Below are 22,106 nucleotides of genomic sequence, written 5' to 3'. Positions count from 1 at the left end.
GATGAATTAATAATAATCAGAAGAGGATCTATGACTTCTGGAAGCACCTCTTTTAGGAGCTTAGATGGTATAGGGTCTAACATACATGTTGTTGGTTTAGATGATTTAACAAGTTTATACAATTCTTCCTCTCCTATGGTAGAGAATGAGTGGAACTGTTCCTCAGGGGGTCTATAGTGCACTGTCTGATGTGATACTGTAGCTGACGGCTGAATGGTTGCAATTTTATCTCTAATAGTATCGATTTTAGAAGTAAAGTAGTTCATAAAGTCATTACTGCTGTGGTGTTGGGAAATGTCAACACTTGTTGAGGCTTTATTTTTCGTTAATTTAGCCACTGTATTGAATAAATACCTGGGGTTATGTTTGTTTTCTTCTAAAAGAGAAGAAAAGTAATCGGATCTAGCAGTTTTTAATGCTTTTCTGTAGGATATGTAACTTTCCCGCCAAGCAATACGAAATATCTCTAGTTTTGTTTTCCTCCAGCTGCGCTCCATTTTTCTGGCTGCTCTCTTTAGGGTGCGAGTATGCTCATTATACCATGGTGTCAAACTGTTTTCCTTAACCTTCCTTAAGCGTAAAAGAGCAACTTTATTTAAAGTGCTAGAAAAGAGAGAGTCCATAGTTTCTGTTACATCATCAAGTTGTTCTGAGGTTTTGGATATGCTAAGGAATTTGGATACATCAGGAAGATAACTTAAAAAGCAGTCTTTTGTGTTAGAAGTGATGGTTCTTCCATACTTGTAACAAGAAGTAGAATTTACAATTTTGGCTATATGAATTTTGCAAAGAACTAAATAATGATCTGAGATATCATCACTTGGCTGAATAATTTCAACACCATCAACATCAATTCCATGTGACAGTATTAAATCTAGAGTATGATTTCGACAATGAGTAGGTCCTGAAACGTGTTGTCTAACACCAATAGAGTTCAGAATGTCTATAAATGCTGATCCCAATGCATCGTTTTCATTATCAACATGGATATTAAAATCACCAACTATTAAAACTTTATCTGCAGCCAGAACTAACTCGGATGTAAAATCACCAAACTCTTTAATAAAGTCTGTATGGTGCCCTGGTGGCCTGTATACAGTAGCCAGTACAAACATAACAGGGGATTTATCATTAACATTTGTTTCTTTGGATAATGTTATATGAAGCACTATTACTTCAAACGAGTTATACTTGTAGCCTGCCCTCTGAGAAATCCTGAAAACGTTGTTATAAATTGAAGCAACACCTCCACCTTTGCCTTTTAGACGTGGCTCATGTTTATAACAGTAATCTTGGGGGGTGGACTCATTTAAAATAATGTAATCATCAGGTTTTAGCCAGGTTTCTGTCAAACAGAGTACAACTATATTATGATCAGTGATCATATTATTTACAAAAAGTGTTTTCGTAGAAAGGGATCTGATATTCAATAAGCCAAGCTTTATCATTTGTTTATCCATATTGCTTCTGTTTTTTATTTGTTGAACCTCAATTAAATTGTTAATCTTAACTGGGTTTGGACGTTTTTTGTATTTTGTAGTTCGGGGAACAGACACAGTCTCTATAGTGTGATATCTAGGTGAAAGAGTCTCAATGTGCTGAGAATTAACTGACCTCTGTGACGGGAGGCAGCTAGCAGACGGTCGGTTTAGCCAGTCTGTCTGCTTCCTGACCTGGGCCCCAGTTAGTCAAGTATAAACACTAAGACTATTTGCCATATTTCTAGAGAGAAGAGTGGCGCCACCCCAGGAGGGATGAAGACCATCTCTTTTAAACAGGTCAGGTCTGCCCCAAAAGCTCGTCCAATTGTCTATGAAACCTATGTTATTCTGTGGGCACCACTTAGACATCCAGCCATTGAGTGATGACAATCTGCTATGCATCTCATCACCACGGTAAGCAGGGAGGGGACCAGAGCATATTACAGTGTCTGACATCGTGCTTGCAAGTTCACACACCTCTTTAATGTTATTTTTAGTGATCTCCGACTGGCGAAGTCGAACATCATTAGCGCCGGCATGAATAACAATCTTACTGTATCTATACTGTACGTTTAGCATTAGCCAGCACTTTTAAATTTGCCAAGATGTCAGGCGCTCTGGCTCCCGGTAAACATTTGACTATGGTGGCTGGTGTCTCTATATTCACGTTCCGTACAATAGAATCACCAATAACTAGAGCACTTTCATCAAGTTTCTCAGTGGGTGCATCACTGAGTGGGGAGAACCTGTTTAATGTTTTGATCGGAACAGAAGAGCGGTGTTTTGACCCACGACTACGCTGCCTCACCGTCACCCAGTTGCCCTGCTGCTGGGGCTCTGTTTCCGGAACCGAACAATGTACAGGAATCCCTGAGCTAGACGCATCCAAAGCCGTATCTAGAGCCCTAACATTCTTACTGTCCTCAATTACAGTTTGGATGCGTGTCTCTAATTCTGAAATCTTCTCTGTCAGCCTAACTATTTCCCTGCATTTATCACATATGAATCCCTCATCAGCGACAGAGATAGATAAACTGTACATGTGGCAAGAGGTGCAAGAAACAATGATAGGAGAAGCCATTACTCACCTTGCTTGATGAAATATTCTTACTGCGGTTGTTTGATGAACTTGTGAAAAACTGGAGCGAGGATTAAATGAGTAAACTTCATTTAATAGTATAACCGAAAACATAGAACCATTCAAATGACAACTGAATATAATACAACAAAATGTTAATGTCATGATTTCAATATAAGGATTAATTTGTAAATCTGTAAAGTTGTTCATATGTAAATAATTTACGTTTTAGGTGTCCTCAATACATTAGTATTGTGTGTTAAAATGTTGTAAATATGTCAGCATTGTACGTTTAGTTGCTCTAAAAACAGTATTGTATGTTTAAGTGTCTTTAAAAATGCAAGTAAATGTAAGTTTTGTCTAACCACGTTTTACGTAAAATAAATAAGAATTCTCATGATATCAAGCACTTTAAGTGTATAAAATATCTTGTCAAATTGGTCACAGTCACTCTTTATAAAGTAGCCTACCCTAAATAATTTGATTTCATTCGAGCAAGTTCATCTGTGTGGAGTTTTCCAGAATCTTTGCGAAATACAGTTTAATTGAAATGTTCATGCAAAACTGACAATACAAAAGATGATCAGAGAGTTTATGTAGACACTGCTGAGCTTGAGCACTTAAATGCACACAGTAATGTGATATCAAACCAGCCTGATAATTGTGTCCCAGTCCTCCTCCTCATCTCATTTTCGAAGTTTTTCATTCAGAAAAAAAAGAGACACATTCGAAGTGAGTTTGGTCCTCTTGACATTATGAGGTTAAGCACAAAGAGAAAGCAATTCAGACTTAGCTGTGGTCTAATATGGGAATAAGAGCATGAAAGATGTTTCTAATCTGCTAATACAAAAATCACATTAACTTCCCTAATTCAGTTTCGCCACAGTGATGGGATATTAAAGGCTGCAAGTCAGGGACCTTTCATAGTGTGCAGTGGATGTTTCAAGCTATTTTGAAGTGTAGAAGATATAAAAAGTGTTTTGTTTGTTTGGCTTCAAACTTTTTAAAAAATAAAAATAACTGTGTAAAAAAAAAAAAAAAAAGGTTTGCTAATAAAACCGTAGTGGACTACAGACTATCGAGTCATTAAATGTTTGTTGATGCTGTGCGCATTGCGTTTGAGTTCCGTCACGTTATTTTTTATAGACCTTTTTTTTTCTTACAAATATATTTTATACCCCATCATGTTTATTTCTATAATGTGTGAACATATCCTCTATCGTATTCTACAACAAAAATAATCAGAGTGCCTTGTTATCACCTAGTTTTATTTACTAGGCTCAGCTGAGAGAGCGGAGAGCCGCCCTGGAAACCTCCCGGGCTGATGCTCACAAGTCCGGGGTAAGTATACAGCGCGCTGCTAACAGTCCCACAACTTCTACTCCATGTGTTTCTCTGCACAGGCCCAGGACAAAATCTTCCCAGATGTCCTTCACTCCGGCGCCGGGACACCATGGACCCTGGGTGCATCCACAGTGGAGGACATGAGCCAGGCCCCGGGCGATGACTTCTCCCACTCTGGTCTTCGAGATCTCCACCCGGAACCGCTTCGCTCCCCTCCCCTCCAAAAGACGGAGCGCAACGCTGTGATCGTCGGAGACTCCTACGTCTGACACATCCGTGCTACATTAGCCAAAGGTAAAGTGCACACTCACTGTTTCCCTGGTGCTCGTGTTCTCAATGTTTCTGAGCAGATACCATGGCGACGATCACCGTGTCAGGACCACTCCCCACGTATCAACGAGGACACAAAATGTTCAGTAGACTTGTGCTTTAAATGTATGGTTATTGTCATGGTGTAAAGAACAGAAACTGCTATTTGTTAATAACTGGAATCTTTTCTGCGAGCGTCCTAGGCTTTTTCGCGCTGATGGCCTGCACCCCAGCAGAGTCGGAGTGGAAGGACAATATCTCCAGTACACTTCGCTCCATATGATTAGTAAGCCAATTCTCAAATAACTATTATGATGACTTATGTTCTAACCTCTTAAATGATAGAAGTATTTGCACTGTCCAATCTATTAAGACTGTGTCTGTTTCCCGAATAGTGGGGTCAAAATATACATTTAAAATAAAAGAACAAAAACAAATTTTAAAGTTTGGGCTTATAAACCTATAAGGTTTATTTAAACCTGGCTAAAACCAAATGATTATATTGGTCTAAATGAGTCTACTCCACCAAACTACTGTTATAACCATTAGCCCCGCCAGAATGGTTGTGGTGGAGGTGTTGCAACAATATATAGTGATGTTACCCAGAAAACAGTGTTCCTGTAGCTCAAGTGGTAGATGTATTGCGGTAGCAGGTGCAAGGTTGGGGATCCAATCCAAGGGAACACATGTTAGGAGAAAATTGTAAGCTTGAATGCAATGTAAGTTGCTTTGGATAAAAGCGTCTGCTTAATGCATACATTTTTTTATTTATTTAATTTATTTAATGTAAAGCAGGATACAGATTTAACTCATTCAAAATACTTCTGCTTAATGTTACACTGGCAGATATGCAAAATAAATCTATTGTGTCTCTTGCTCTGGCTACTGTGTATAGACCACCAGAGCCATATACAGAATTCCTAAAAGAATTAGCAGATTTCCTCTCTGACCTTTTGGTTAGGGTTGATAAAACGCTAATCGTCAGAGATTTTAATATTCACGTTGATAATACAAATTATGCAGTAGGACTTGCATTTACTGACCTAAAAAACTCTTTTGGAGTCAAGCAAAATGTCACCGGGCCAACTCATCTCTTTAACCATACACTAGATTTAATTATATTGCATGCAATCAATCTTACTGATATAGATATCGTACCTCAAAGTGATGTTACCGACCATTTCATTGTATTGTGCATGCTGCATATCACTGATATTAACTATATAGCTCAGAGTTTCTGTCTGGACAGAACTATTGTTCCAGCCACTAAAGACAGATTTGCAAATAACCTGCCTGATTTATCTCAACTACTATGTGTACCCATAAATACACATGAACTAGACGAAATGACTGGCAACATGGGCACTATTTTCTCTAATATATTAGAAGCTGTTGCCCCCATCAAATTGAAAAAGGTTAGAGAAAAACGTACTGTGCCATGGTATTACAGTAATACTCACCATCTCAAGAAAGAAAATAGTAGTCTTGAGCGGAAATGCAAAAAAACAAACTTGGAAGTTTTTAGAATTGCGTGGAAAAGCAGTATGTCCAGCTATAGACAGGCCCTAAAAACTGCCAGGGCCAAGCATATCCACAAACTCATTGAAAATAACCGAAACAATCCAACGTTTTTAATTAGCACAGTGGCTAAATTAACAAATAACCAGACGCTACCTGATTCAAATATTCCATCAATGTTTAATAGTAATGACTTATGAATTTCTTCACTGATAAAATAGATAACATCAGAAATACAATAACAAATGTAGATTCTACAGCGTCTAATACTTCAGTTTCATCCATCGCACCCAAAGATAAACTGCAGTGCTTTACAACTATATGACAGGAAGAGATAAATAAACTTATCACTGTATCTAAACCAACAACATGTTTATTAGATCCTGTACCCACTAAATTACTGCAAAGGTTGTTACCTGTAGCAGAAGAACCGCTTCTCAACATTATTAACCCTTGTGCATTGTTCAAATTCACTACCCTTTCGTTATGTTCAGGATGAAAACATCCACTCAATTAAACTGCTTTAAAAATGTATCAGATTCATATATATATATATATATATATATATATATATTTTTTTTTTTTTTTTTTTTTTTTGCATAATTTGTTAATCAAATTCAGTCCAGATAAAAACTACCAAAGGTTTAAAAAAAAATCCAAGATTTTAACTCTTTAATTGCCAAGTCCATAAATGATGTCACTGTTTTGGGGGGAAAAACACACAAAATGACTTATTTTCAATATAAAAGTAATTGTGGCTGGATTTTTTTTTTTACTTTTTATAACAGTCTTGGGCATGTCAAAGATTAGTAGCAACATTGGCTTTGATGCATTTTTAGTTTTTGTGCAGCATTAGATTTACATTTTTTCTCCCTCATTTACTGTCTGTGGCTGTTTTTGCCCCATTGACTTCGATTATAACAACATTTTTTGATTGCAAAGCCATGACACCATATAATCATGAATTCTTGATTGTTTGTGGTTTTCCCTTTTGGGAAGAGGTAACATTTGTTATTTTTACAGTTGATCAGTAGGTGGGACCATTAACCCTTTAGATAGGCCTGTGCAAAAAAAGGCTTAGTTTTTGGCTCGTATATGGAGTTATATGGAGTATAACAGCAAATTATAGTGTTTGTGTGTGTGTGTGAGATTCTTGATTGTTTGTGGTTTTCCCTTTTGGGAAGAGGTAACATTTGTTATTTTTTACAGTTGATCACTAGGTGGGATCATTAATCCTTTAGATAGGCCTGTGCAAAAAAGGCTTAGTTTCTGGCTTGTATATGGAGTTATATGGAGTATAACAGCAAATTATAGTGTTTGTGTGTGTGAGAGATTCTTGATTGTTCGTGGTTTTCCCTTTTGGGAAGAGGTAACATTTGTTATTTTAACAGTTGATCACTAGGTGGGACCATTAACCCTTTAGATAGGCCTGTGCAAAAAAAGGCTTAGTTTCTGGCTTGTATATGGAGTTATATGGAGTATAACAGCAAATTATAGTGTTTGTGTGTGTGAGAGATTCTTGATTGTTGGTGGTTTTCCCTGTTGGGAAGAGGTAACATTTGTTATTTTTACAGTTGATCACTAGGTGGAACCATTAACCCGTTAAATAGGCCTGTGCAAAAAAAGCTTAGTTTCTGACTTGTATATGAAGCTATATGGAGTATAACAGCATATTATATTGTGTGTGTGTGTGTGTGTGTGTGTGTGTGTGTGTGTGTGTGTGTGTGTGTGTGAGAGAAAGATAGGGTGGCCATTCGTGCCATTTTTGCAGGACACGTCCTGGCCAGCAATTTTATATTGGCAAAAATATCCACGTTTTGGCTTTGTTTGCACTGCACAGACCAATGGCTTCTTGTGGTTTTGAATCGCTTTCACGTTACTTTGATGTCATACACCGATCTGGTCAGTGCTGCTTGCCAGTCCAACAATAAAATGTACACGTATATGCATCGCTTTGACCTTTTTCTGTACATACCACCTTCTCACGCACCACAATTGGTTGATTTACGTACAATGTCTGCAGGTTATTGGTCAAGTGATCATTACCGTCATTAAGTATGTAAACAGGAAACCAAAGCCAAAACCTGGATGTTTTAGGCAATATATAAATCCTGGCCAGGACGTGTCCTGTGAAAATGGCATGAATGGCCACCCTAGAGAGAGAAAGAGAGAGTGTGTGAGAGAGACCTTTGCGCACTTACCTTGATGTATTTGATAAAATCAAAATGTACACCTCAGCTCTCAGAACTACATGGAGTAAACAAAAGTGTATTTATGCACCTGCTGCCTTTTAATGGTGGTGAACGTATTCGGTTGTTAAGTGATGACGGAAGAAGCGCTGTTTCCGGGTCCAGGCCTCAACTCGCTTCACTTGAGAATACGACCTCAGCAGCCGTTTATGAGCACTGTTTATTCATATTAATAATTTAAGCTAAACGCTTTCAAACTTACGGTGTACACTACAGTCTCCGTGCTCACAGCATCCCAAACACAAATAATTTTTATATATTTTTTTTATATTTATATTTTCATTGTCTGGCTATCTGGGACTTCGGTATGGATTTAAAGGTTAAGATTATAACTTTTTCGCTAGTATTCTATCACATTGTGAGTTTATATTAGCACCTTTTGTTGTTTTCTCGTGGTAACTGATAGAGCGTTTGGACACGGAAGCACTGCTACGTGACGTCAGACTTAACAAGCGAATAGACTAAACAAAAGCAAAGTACGTGGATTTAAACACTTGCATGCCATCGTGCTGGTCATTTAATGGTGAGAAGAGCAGCAAGCAACACGAGAAAGGGCTTGACTTGTACCAAAGTTTTAGAAATGATTATGCAGCTTGACCCCTCCAGCGAGCTGCAGCTCATTTGAAGTTGGTATTGCATTTTGTTTCATAATACATTATGTTCATACATTTGATGCAAAGTAGATTTTTTTACAGGATTTTAAGGTTTTAAACTGGCTTTACCATCAAGAAAAGATGAGCATTTCACACATAGGCCATCCGTACTTTTCACCATCAAAAGGCAGCAGGTGCATAAACACACTTCTTTTTTTTATTGTTTATTCCATGTAGTTCTGAGAGCATGAGGTGCATATTTGGATTTTTTCAGATACTGTACATCAAGGTAAGTGCACAAAGGTCTCTCTCACACCCTCTCTTTCTCTCTCTCTCTCTCTCTCTCTCTCTCTCTCTCTCTCTCTCTCTCACACACACACACACACACACACTATAATTTGCTATTATACTCAATATAACTCCATACCCCATAGCACAGAAACTGCACTTGTTAAAATAAATGACTTGCTTCTTGCGTCAGATCAAGGCTGCATCTCATTGCTAGTTTTACTTGATCTTACTGCTGCTTTCGACACCATAGATCATGAGATACTCATAGATCGATTACAAAACTATACAGGTATTCAAGGGTAGGCTCTAAGATGGGTTCAGATACAACCTGTCCGATCGCTACAATTTTGTTTATTTAAATGGGGAGTCATCTCATTTATCTCCAGTAAAATATGGAGTGCCACATGGATCTGTACTTGGTCCTCTTTTATTTCAAATATACATGTTGCCCCTTGGTAATATTATTAGAAAATACGGGATTAGTTTCGACTGTTATGCTGATGATACTCAACTATATATCTCAACGAAACCAGATGAAACTTCTAAATTATCTAAGCTAACAGAGTGTGTTAAGAATGAAAAAGATTGGATGACCAATAATTTTCTCCTATTAACCCCTTCCCAGTCAGAGAGGCTGTTTATCATCAGATCGCGTAAATCAGTGGAAAATGAATAGAAATGACGATTCTGTCTGAAGAAATATGAAGTAAACATCAGTAAATATATCCATATATCTCCGCAGATATGCATCTTTGGTCTATAAATCCTTATTGACGCTGTTCAGTGGGTCTATGTGAACACAAATAAACGCTGCTGACGTGACTGAATATGAATGAGTGGTGAATTTCTATTCAAAATGTGGCATAATACGGATTTTTTATTTTGCACTCATGACATAAATTACTAAATAACTGTCAATGCAACAATGTTTTATCAAAGTATTGGTCAAATATCGAAGCTAGAGTCTTTAAACTTTCAATTGATGCACAGTTTGTCCAGATCAAGTAAGAGAGTGATGTTTAACGTGCTGTGAAAGTGAAACAATAATAAACTGGGGCCGTCGGCAATGTTTGCAAGTAAAGGGGTTAAATTCGGATAAGACAGAGATATTACTTATTGGACCAAACAAAAATACACAGAATCTAGCAGACTACAGTTTGCAACTTGACGGATGTACTGTTACCTCCTCTACGGTTAAAATTCTGGGTGTTATATTAGACAGCAACTTGTCTTTTGAAAACCATTTTTCCCATGTTACAAAAACAGTATTCTTCCATCTTAGAAACATTGCCAACCTACGAAACATGTTACCTGTTTCTGATGCAGAAAAGCTAGTTCATGCATTCATGACCTCAAGACTGGACTATTGTAATGCACTGCTAGGTGGTTGTACTGCATCTTCAATAAACAAGCTACAGGTAGTCCAAAATGCAGTGGCTACAGTCCTTGCCAGGTCAAGAAAGTATGATCATATTACCCCAATTCTACAGTCTCTGCACTGGCTACCTTAGGGTTATTTAAATCTTGTCCTGGAGGGCCAATGTGCTGCAGATTTTAGCTCCATCCTTGATCAAACTCACCTACCTGTGATTTTTCGAATGATCCTGAAGACACTGATTAGCATGCTCAGGTGTGTTTGATTTGGCTCCCAAACTCTGGAATAGCCTTCCTGATGATGTTCGGGGTTCAGACACACTCTCTTTGTTTAAATCTAGATTAAAAACACATCTCTTTTGCCAAGCATTCGAATAATGCATCTCATAATTTGTGACTGGTCAAATGCACATTCTTATTCTTTAGCTTGGGTTAAACTAATTAATTTTACTTGGTCGGAACAGCAGCTACGCTAATTATTAGGGGTGTAATGGTACGTGTATTCGTACTGGACCGTTTCGGTACAGGGCTTTCGGTACGGTGCACGTGTGTACCGAATGACCGAATGCAATATTTTGTATGCGGAACATAGGTACATTTTCGTGTTTCCAAACGAACATATTAAGTGGCGGAAGTCTCCGCGTTCAGCGCAAATCCTGCCCTGCAGCTGATTCTAAGACCAGTGACACACTGGCTGCGTGGCGTGAGTGTGCATTTCTGCTGCGTGTCATTTGCGTAATGGCTGCTTCGCATTTTCTGTGTCTTTACACACCAGAATCGTACCTGACGCGGCGCTGGCGCGCTGCTACGGTAGGTGACATAGAGGGAGGCCGCCGACAGACCAGGATCTTGTCTTCACGACAAAAATATCTATACTTCATGTTGAGCATAAATATAAAGCCTACTGATAAAGGACACCGTCAACAGTCATGATGGCAAAATAGACAATGTTTGACAGGTGCAATATGCCAGTGTGTCACCGGCTTAAGGTTTTCAAAAGGCATCACGCGAGTGTGAACATCACTTCAACTAGGAAAAAAACGATTGTAATTCAAACGCAGCTCCCGTCAGCATTCAAACAGACAAATTCCAATCGGTCCAACGCAATAACGAAATCTGAGCAGGTCTAAAAACTGAAACTGTTGATGCTGCATTTTACACTTTGGAAAAGTTATATATATATATATATTTAAAATACGAGCAGGCCTACAAGCTGGGATTGGTAATGCTGCACTGTAATCATAGTTATTTATTTATATTTTTCATTATATTTTATTATGTGATATTGGTTTGAGACTGAGAGTATTTTATTTAGTGGAGAACTTCGCAGCAGTATTTTATTTCTTATTCTCTGTAAACAAATTGTTAAAAAAAGTTTATAGTAATAAACAACGTGCAGTTTAATGTTTGCATTTCTTTCCCTTACTGTACCGAAAATGAACCGAACCGTGACTTTAAAACAAGGTACATACCGAACCATGATTTTTGCGTACGGTTACACCCCTACTAATTATGTATCTATTTGTTTCTCATTTTTGCCACGGAGATTTATATCCTGTGGTAACTAGGATTTACACAAGCTCCAGTCTGGATCCAGAACACCTGAATAGAGATGATGCCAACCCCTCAGAGGACCTCAGATGATGCCAACCCTGAAACAACATACAGAACTAACAAATATTGCTACTTACTATACAATCATGTAATAATTGCTGTTAATAGTGTTCATCATCTGGTTAACTACGTCTTGTATTATTTTTTTCTAAACTTACACTATTAAGCTACTACTAAATATTGTAGAAACTTAATTTTCTGTAAAGTTGCTTTGCAATGATTTGTATCGTAAAAAGTGCTAAACAAATAAGCTTGAAATGAACTACAGCCAATCATGTTGAAATGCTTAGTGATTCTCCTTTGTTGCAGGAAAAAGTAATAAAAAAAAAAGTCTGGAGAACCATTAAGATTGTCAAAAAGGGGTTTAGCCATTGTAATTACCTGCTCTAGAAAAAGGCACAGCGGTCAAATAACAAGTATTTTGAGGTTCTTTGGGTTTTATAACAATGGGATTGATGTTGAAAAATGGTATATGTGAGGATATCCAGTCAGGATTTAGACCGTATCATAGTACTGAGACTGCTCTCCTTAGTTACAAATGATCTGCTCTTATCATCTGATCGTGGGTGTATCTCTCTATTAGTTTTATTGGATCTTAGTGCTGCGTTTGACACAATTGACCACAACATTCTTTTGCAAAGACTTGAACACTTTGTTGGCATTAATGGAAGTGCATTAGCATGGTTTAAATCGTACTTATATGACCGCCATCAGTTCGTAGCAGTGAATGAAGATGTATCATATCGATCACAAGTGCAGTATGGAGTACCTCAATGCTCAGTACTAGGGCCGCTACTCTTCACGCTCTATATGTTACCCTTGGGAGATATCATCAGGAAACATGGTGTTAGCTTTCACTGTTATGCTGATGATACTCAGCTCTATATTTCTTCACGGCCCGGTGAAACACACCAATTAAAAAAAAAAACTAATGGAATGCATAGTCGATATAAAAAATTGGATGACGAGTAATTTCTTACTGCTAAATTCTGAAAAAACAGAGGTGTTAATTATATGACCTAAAAACTCTGCTTGTAATAACCTAGAACACTGTCTAAGACTTGATGGTTGCTCTGTCAATTCTTCGTCATCAGTTAGGAACCTAGGTGTGCTATTAGATCGCAATCTTTCCTTAGAAAGCCACATTTCTAGCATTTGTAAAACTGCATTTTTCCATCTCAAAAATATATCTAAATTACGGCCTATGCTCTCAATGTCAAATGCAGAAATGTTAATCCATGCATTTATGACCTCAAGGTTAGATTATTGTAATGCTTTATTGGGTGGTTGTTCTGCACGCTTAGTAAACAAACTACAGCTAGTCCAAAATGCAGCAGCAAGAGTTCTTACTAGAACCAGGAAGTATGACCATATTAGCCCGGTCCTGTCAACACTGCACTGGCTCCCTATCAAACATCGTATAGATTTTTAAATATTGCTTATTACTTATAAAGCCCTGAATGGTTTAGCACCTCAGTATTTGAATGAGCTCCTTTTACATTATAATCCTCTACGTCCGCTACGTTTTCAAAACTCAGGCAATTTGATAATACCTAGAATATCAAAATCAACTGCGGGCGGCAGATCCTTTTCCTATTTGGCGCCTAAACTCTGGAATAACCTACCTAACATTGTTCGGGAGGCAGGCACACTCTTGCAGTTTAAATCTAGATTAAAGACCCATCTCTTTAACCAGGCTTACACATAACATACTAATATGCTTTTAATATCCAAATCCGTTAAAGGATTTTTAGGCTGCATTAATAAGGTAAACCGGAACCGGAAACACTTCCCAAAACACCCTATGTACTTGCTACATCATTAGAAGAATGGCATCTACGCTAATATTTGTCTGTTTCTCTCTTATTCCGTGGTCATCGTAGCCACCAGATCCAGTCTGTATCCAGATCAGAGGGTTACTGCAGTCACCCGGATCCAGTACGTATCCAGACCAGATGGTGGATCAGCACCTAGAAAGGACCTCTACTGCCTTGAAAGACAACGGAGACCAGGACAACTAGAGCCCCAGATACAGATCCCCTGTAATGAATCTTGTCTCAGAGGACCACCAGGACAAGACCACAGGAAACAGATGATTCTTCTGCACAATCTGACTTTGCTGCAGCCTGGCATTGAACTACTAGTTTCGTCTGGTCAGAGGAGAAGGAGTTTCGGTTCCTTGCCGCTGTCACCTCTGGCTTGCTTAGTTGGGGTCACTTCATCTACAGCGATATCGTTGACTTGATTGCAAATAAATGCACAGACACTATTTAACTGAACAGAGATGACATCACTGAATTCAATGATGAACTGCCTTTAACTGTCATTTTGCATTATTGACACACTGTTTTCCTAATGAATGTTGTTCAGTTGCTTTGACGCAATGTATTTTGTTTAAAGCGCTATATAAATAAAGGTGACTTTACTTGACTTGACTATTGCATTTGCTTTATTTGATGTTCTTCATTATTATATAAAATTGTAATTATTATCATTAATATTAGAAATACTTTCTGGTGTTGTTATTTTAATTTTATTGTATTCGTTCATTTATTTTCTCTCATTTATTACTTTTTATCTCCTTTTTTACTTTGATGATGTAATCATATTCTGTATATTGCCAAAGCATGTAACTATAACACAAATGTCATGCCAATTAAGCAACTTGAACTTGAAAAACACTGGAACAGTAAACAAAATCCAGCGTGAAACATTTTTTAAGACCTATTTTTCTGACAACACTTGCTATCCATCAAAAAATGATTGAATTTCTATGTTTTGACAGAAGACAGAACCTTAATGTAGTCTAGCTAATTTTGTTATCTCATGACAAGCTTATGCCCTTATTAATGTGAAGCAGTAGTTCAGTCTCAGCCCAGAACCCACACTTGTAAAATACAATATACTATACTGTGCGATGTCTTTCTTTTTTTTTAATGACTTCAATTGTTTTAATTTCAATATTGACTATTTTGAAGAATAATTGACTAATTAGGTAAAGACATCTTATAAATCTTAAAAATGCATTAATATTAAATAAAATAAATGTATTTCCGTTAAACGAATATATTTGTTCATTTATGTGTACAAATAACTCACGACTCTGTAAAGTAATTTATAGTGAACAAGTTACAGCATTTAAACATTCTTGGTGCAAAGAAACACACATGAATAGCTGATACCAGCGGAATGGTTTATGTGCTTGGGGTGAGTAAAAGATCTTCCTCTGTACTCCACCCTCTTCATGTATTCTATTCCTGACTTTGATGTGGAACCTCAAAGAGTGACTTCAAAGCCTCTTCTGGAAGGAATGGTGAGAATGTTTATGTGAGGAAAATTTTAATAGTTGGTGCCTATCAGCATAATCAAATGACTTATCACAGCTAATAAACCAGTGGCACTCTTTGTTGCAGTCAAGAATTGATCAGGAATGTTGTTTGCCATTGAACAGGTGTAAGCTGTAAGAAGTGCTGGAGTGTTTCAGGGAGCCAAAATGAGAGAGAGATAGAGATATAGTGTTGCACGTTTATACATTTTATTGACCAGCGCCTACCCAAGGATGTGGGAAATCAACCAGTACCCACAAAACCCAATAAAACAATAAAACCGCTAACCTGAACTGCACCATTACACTGTACATTTGAAAAATGATGCATTTGATTCCAAAATTGACAAATCTGTGAATTGGACACATTGAATTGGTGGACTGCACAGTATGTTTTCAGAATGTGAAATGGCTGTTAGATGGGTTTCGAACAATGAGGTCAAGGATTGAATCTTAACCCCCTCTAGATCATTGAAATACACCATTGTGATCAAAAAGCATCTTCGACCCCATTAAAATTAGTGGTAGGCAGCACTGTCGCCTCACAGCAAGAAGGTCCCTGGTTTGAGTCAGTAGGCCTTTTTATGTGGAGATTGCATGTTCTCCCTGTGTTGGTGTAGGTTACTTTCCTCCAGTCTAAAAACAAACAGCATAGGTAAATTGGAGACAGTAAAATTGTTAAAGGGAGAATGTGTGTTCTGCTGAAAAATGTTCACTCTTCGCATCCCATCTGGCCAAAATGTATTTTAAATATTTGTTAAATACAGTACAGACCAAAAGTTTGGAAACATTACTATTTTTAATGTTTTTGAAAGAAGTTTCTTCTGCTCATCAAGCCTGCATTTATTTCATCAAAAAAATGTAATATTGTGATATATTATTACAATGTAAAATAATTGTTTTTAAATGTATTATACTTTAAATTATTATTTATTTATGTGATGCAAAGCTGAATTTTTAGGATCATTATCACATGATCATTTAGAAATCATTCTAATATGATGATTTATTATCAAAGTTGGAAACAGTTCTGCTGCTTAATATTTTTCAAAACGTGATACTTTTTTAGGATACTTTGATGAATAAAAAGTAAAAAAAAAAAAGAAGCTATGTTTTTAAAATATAAATATTTTGTAATAATATACACTACTGGTCAGTATTTTTTTTCTTTCTTCTTTTTAAATAAATTCAATTCTTTTATTCAGCAAGGATGTGTTAAATTGATAAAAAAAGTGATAGTAAAGAAAATACATTATTAGAATATATATTATTAGATTTTTTTTTTTTTGAATAAATGCAGTTCTTTTTAACCTTTTATTCATCAAATATATTAGACAGCAGAACTGTTTCCAACACTCATAATAAATCAGAATATTAGAATGATTTCTAAATGATCATGTGATAGACTGGATGTTACATGTGACACTGAAGACTGGAGTAATGATGCTGAAAATTCAGCTTTGCATCACAGGAATAAATTATTTTTCTAAAGTATATTCAAATAGAAAACTATTTTTTAAAGTTGTAATACTATTTCACAATATTACTGTTTTTTCTGTGTTTTTGATCAAATAAATGCAGGCTTGATGAGCAGAAGAAACTTCTTTCAAAAACATTAAAAATAGTAATGTTTCCAAACTTTTGGTCTGTATATGTTGTAAACCATGAAGCTCAATGAAATATAAATTTGAAATTGAAAATTGTTACACTGACTGATGAGGATGTCTGGCAGATAAAAGTAAAAACGAGGTTTAACGAAAAATTTGTGTATACCACAAACAACAACTGACAATGAACAGAAAACCAAGAGGAACTTAAATAAACAGAGATAATGAACCAAAATGAAAAACTGCTGACATGATTAATGGGCGTCCACGGAAACTGATGAGTGCAAGGAAACTAGAACAAAGGAAACAGGAAAGTGATGGGAAACAAAATAAAAGTCCATGACAATGAATCTAACCAAACATATAAGTGAAAAAAAACTGTTTCAACCTTCACATACCAAGATATATTTTTATTTTATTTATTTAATTTTAAATACGCTTTCAAAAATGTAAAAAAAAAATGGGCAAAAATATATTTACATAAATATAAAGTTATTGACATAAGCAACTTTTCCAAGTTTGGGTTTTCATTAGACCAGTGATACCTTGATTTTTAACTCCTGACAAGATATAATATGGCCTAATAGGTGCCTAAAAATTGTTTGTCAAAATGAGCATTATGATGTTTTTGAAATACAGCAATACCTGTCATGACTAATTTGCTCTTGCTTCCATTTTGCTGATTGATGCTTACCTGCACTGCACCTGGTTCCTGCACATTTCTTGCGACCTGTCACCTTTCTTGTCACTCAAAAGTTAAACCCACGGAAACCAAAATAATGCAGCCAAGAGTGATCTGGTCTATCTCCTAAGCACTGGCTGTTCTTGCCAATCTGTCAGAAAGAGTCTATTAAGTCACCCTATGCCTGCCCTTCAGTCAAGTCCCTGTATGCCTCAAAAGACTGCACCCATAATTGTTACTTTGGCACTCTTTTCACCAATGACAGTCAGGGACAAACTTAAAGTTAGCGATCAGTTGATTATGGACAAAATTCAGAAGGAAGCTCAGAAGTAACAGTAAAAATGCAGTATATGCATATTATATAAAATGCTAATTTGCTAAAGATGCTTATATAATCTCCGCAACCCTACATTGGACAATCAATTTTGAGAAAAAAAGGTGTATATTATATTATATTGTATTATAGCAATTGTAATTATAATTAATTGTGGGTTGTAAATGCAATTAATTTCCCCTCGGGGGTCATTAAAGGAAGTCATATTTTAAGAAGTAATATTTTTCAAAACAAAGTTAAGAATTATGGAAAACTCTCATTAGCCCAGTTACAAAGTAGAATCAATGGCTTTAAAACTTAGGCCACCATGAATTATGAACTAAGCTGTCAGTTCCCTTTCAAGGGAACTTCGAACTGCATCCTCTAGGGGTCACCTCATCGTGACCCATGTTTGAAGCATACATTGAAAAAACACCATTTTGTTGGCCGGCGACAGTCCCTGACGTCACTACCGGCACGACTATAAACAAACACCGGGAGAACACATCATTCTCTTCTTCGTCTTCACTGACTGTTCTGTTTGAAGCGTGCATCTGAAAGAACCGGTAAGAGCGATCTTTCTCTGTTTATATTGCGACAGCTAGCAAGCGTTTAGACAATGTGTGCATCCGTGTCAGCGTTATTTGACACCCGATTATACACTCGATCTTTGCATCATTTGTTTGGGTGAAGAGCACACACGCAATGTCTTTGAGGAGGCAATCTGCGTTCATTGTGAAAAATCATCAATGAAAAAAGCTCTGCTCTCGTTCGTCTCTCTTCTGAAAAAAAAAAAGGAAAAAAAGGCAGCCATCTGCTTCCCGCGGTTCAGGACCTGTCGCTGCTGAGGCACGGAGAAGAATGAGCTCATCAGAATACAGGTGGATGAATGGTTTAAAAAGGGGCTTTCCCTTTCGTGCTCCTAATGGCGACGGACGAGAGAGAGCCTCGGGAGGATGATGTTATATCTTTATAATACTGAGGTTAGTGCTCTGCAGGGTTTTTACCCAGGAAAAGCAGGAGATATTTGAGGATGATGAAGAAGCTGAGGCTGAGATTCTCTGGAATCTTTCCTGATTCCAAACCTTCAGCTCTACCCTGGGCTGGGGCCCTACAGGTAAGTTTGGAATGTAGCTTAGGCCTTTGGCCATAAGGGGTACTGTCATAGACAGCCGTCTAAATGTCCCAGGGGCAACTCCCATGGAAACGGTAGAGTTGGTACTTAGTGCTCGCCATGATTCTGGCCTGTTTTTCTCCACAGTAAAATATGTTCAGTTCTAATGATGTTTTATTAACTTTGAGAAGATATAAATGTGTTTACTGGCAATTCAATGTTGTAATTACAAGAAAAAAAAAATGTGAACATTTTTTTTTTTGGTGAAAATGTAAAATATTTCTGGGAAACATGGAAAAATTAAAAGAGCAGATATAACAATGCTATTTTATGGTGGGAAGTTGGTAAAGCTCATATAAGGGAATTATGTCAAATATATACATCGCATTCAGCTACATATTCGAAATGGACTCTTGAAGGGCTTGAAAAAAAATCTGGTTACTAAAAATTATATGATGGAAAACATTTCCGTTAAGTGACATTCAGCCAAGTATGGTGACCCATACTCAGAATTCGTGCTCTGCATTTAACCCATCCAAAGTGCACACACACAGAGCAGTGAACACACACACACACACACTGTGAACACACACCCAGAGCAGTGGGCAGCCATTTATGCTGCAGTGCCCGGGGAGCAGTTGGGGGTTCGATGCCTTGCTCAAGGGCACCTAAGTCATGGTATTGCTGGCCCAAGATTCGAACCCACAACCCTAGGGTTAGGAGTCAAACTCTCTAACCTTCTATTTTAAATGAAAATGTTAGCATTAAGAGAAATGATAACGTGATTCCACAACACAGCACGTCTGTCCCACTCATCAGAAAACTAATCATGTGACATCGATATCCAGAGTTAGTTTCCTGTCAGCCGTGTTGTTTTCCAATTAAAAGAGTTGATGAAATGTACTCTTTTCACAAGATATAAGGATCCTGTGTATCCAGAAGCATCTCATAATCACAATGTATGGAAACCCCTGCAACCCCACAAGAATAATTAATAATTAATGGATCTCAACACAAAGGATCCAGACATGGTGTCCCATCACTCTGCTTCCTGCTTGCTTGTGACTCTTTCTTCAAACTGAACTTTCCAATAAACAATCTCAAAGAACAATCATTGAGAAATATATAGGGTTAATTATATTCATAAATAACACATGCTATGCCTTATGTGTGTTTGATATGCTTATTGGAACTTATGACATCTTAATCGATGCATTACGCATTTGATCTCTATGCCTTAGTTTAATCATTATTTTAGTTGGTAAGTTTAGTAATGTATGTGTGAGAAAGATGTATTGTGTTCGGTGTTGAACGAAAGCTCAAGTTATTTGCTTAAACTTGGAGTGAATGAAATGTCCAAATTCTCAACGTGATCTCATGAGTATAAGTGTGTATTTTTACGTTAAATGTGGTTCTACCACACGTACATTTACTTACGTTTTCATGCACATAAAAACGTACAACTTAGACGTATTTATAGCAGTAAAACGTACAAATACTTACGTTTTAGCAGCTAAAAAAACGTAAATAATCGAACGTAAAGTGTGAATTTATATGAATTCCCATGTATTAATATTAAAATCGTGGCTTTAATGATTTAAATCTGTTGTATTTAATTGTCATATCAATAAATATTTTATTGAATTTATTGAAAGCAGTTTACTCATCTACTTAATAGGAAATAACATTTCTGTGCATGCTGCAAACCATAGATACACAAAAGCACAGCATAAAATTACAAATCACATCCATTTTATTTGTTTGCTGTACTCCATATCTTTAGAATCCAGATGTTTGCAAGGAACATATCCAGATCAATCGATCTTCATCTTCATTCTCAGCAACAGCGTCCGTCACAGTCAAAGCCCGCGCTCGTTATGATTCGAATTTGAAAATAGCGCCAGTGCGCCACAGGAACGTTACGACATCGTTTACGGCACTAATATCGAACTCTCATTGGTTCTCACATAATTCGTCACAGATTGCGACATGTCGTGTTTCAGTTGATAGACATTTGAAATCAGCAGTACTGCTACTACTGCGCCAGTGCGCCTTCACGGAGAGAAGACAGATTCATGATTTCACAGATTAATAAATTAAATTCTGCTCTGTACCCTATAAAAACTATTACCTCCAGAGAGGACTGCGACTGGAACTCATTATCATTTGAACTACTTTTGGTACCACTTTTGATATTTTTTCGCAAAAAATAAATGATTAACATTATGTTTGTTTGTCTGTTATTTGTTTATTTATAACAGTAACGTTATGTAGTTTTAAGAAATGGTTATGGGTAGGTTTAGGGGTAGGTGTAAGATTAACGTTAGTGGCTCAAAATAACGTTTTAATGTTATATTTTTACTAAAATTGTGTTTTATTATGTTTTATTCTTTTAACATTCTGTATAAAATGGGTAGGTTTAGGTTCGGGTGAGGTATAGGGATCTTACATTTATCAAAAAAAAATTATAAAAAGGGAAAATATACATAAATATTAAAAAAATTAATCCTATACGCATTGAAAAGCAGCTTCATAACCAAATTTCTATGGATAACTGACTGGTAAGAGAACACGTTCTATCTGTACGTATTTGAGGTTGTTTTTACGTAAATTTCGATACGTATCGAACCTGTAATTACGTCCAGATAATACGTAAATGACACTGTAAATACGTAAAGGCACATACGTATTGGACAGTTTTAATTTACGTCTACATATGTACGTTTTGATTGTGAGATCAGGCTGAAATTCTGTATTGTGTGCATATTATGACACTTTGTAAGGTACAGTATTAACCAAAGTTCCACAATGGAGTTCATCTCACATGACGATGTCGCACGATGTTTAAGCAATGTACAAAGAGAAACAGTACGGGGCGTATCTAAGCTCTGCAATAGCATCCAACTGGAATATCGCATCGTGGGATGGACCTAATCCGCTTGGATAAAATCCCAATGCCTGAACTAATTGAGCGTGCGCTTCTGTCTTTGCCATGGCTTGAACTGCTAGGGTTCTTGTCATCCAGAACTCAAAACATTCCATTGAAACTTCGTGACTGCCAAGAATCTTCGAAGTCTTGCAAACAGAGAAACTCTCCGAAGCTTCTACATAACCAGGCAACCAAACAATCACCAGAAGGGTTTTCCCAAAAGACGTCATCCAAACAACAGATCTGCAACCAATCCGAGGCCCGGGGATTCCCTGAGATGAGGCC

This window comes from Carassius carassius, chromosome 18, assembly GCF_963082965.1.
Source record: "Carassius carassius chromosome 18, fCarCar2.1, whole genome shotgun sequence".
Taxonomy (NCBI): domain Eukaryota; kingdom Metazoa; phylum Chordata; class Actinopteri; order Cypriniformes; family Cyprinidae; genus Carassius; species Carassius carassius.
The sequence above is the reverse complement of the archived record's forward strand: the minus strand, read 5'-3'. Positions refer to the sequence as shown.